The sequence below is a fragment of the Cystoisospora suis genome (genome assembly GCF_002600585.1).
Source record: "Cystoisospora suis strain Wien I chromosome Unknown contig_4520, whole genome shotgun sequence".
Lineage (NCBI taxonomy): Eukaryota > Apicomplexa > Conoidasida > Eucoccidiorida > Sarcocystidae > Cystoisospora > Cystoisospora suis.
Window position 1 is genome coordinate 3,934 of NW_027157312.1, and position 714 is coordinate 4,647.

Below are 714 nucleotides of genomic sequence, written 5' to 3' on the forward strand. Positions count from 1 at the left end.
AGATAGATAGAGAGATAGATAGAGAGATAGATAGATAGAGAGATAGATAGAGAGATAGATAGATAGATAGATTAAAGATAGAGAGAGAGATAGATGAAAGATAGAGAAGAGGGAAGAATGAAAGAAAAAGACAGGGGAGAAGGAAGGAAGGGATAAAGGAGGTAGAATGGATGAGTTGCGAGAGGAAGGAAGGAGATGGAGTAGCTTTTTATGTAATGCGGTACTACCTACACATATACCCATATATACACAAGTATAGATACATCTATATGCTATGACGAATATAGATATGTATGTGTAGAGGCTGTCTCTTCATAGCTACGGACTTCCATACAGAGGAAAGAAGCAGGTGTGTAGATAGACACTGTGAAGAATCCATCTATCACTACGCCTAGGAAAAGCTCTCTCTTCACTGCTTCTTCTTCTTCTTCTATTCTTAGAGGGAATTTTCTTCTTCTCCTTTTTCCTCTCTGATCACGGTAGAGAGATAAAACGCATGATGAGAGGAAGCCTAGCATAGAGTAGACCCTCCACTTTCTCGCCCATATATATCTATCTGTCTATCTATCTTACTCATGCTGTATCTCTCTCCATCCACACACCTCCTTCTCACGCTCCATGGTCCACTATCTTCAGTCTCTCGATCTTTTGTTTCTCCCTCTTTCTCCCTCTCTTTGTGTGTCTCTTCTTCTTCTTCGTTCTCTCCGTCTTTCT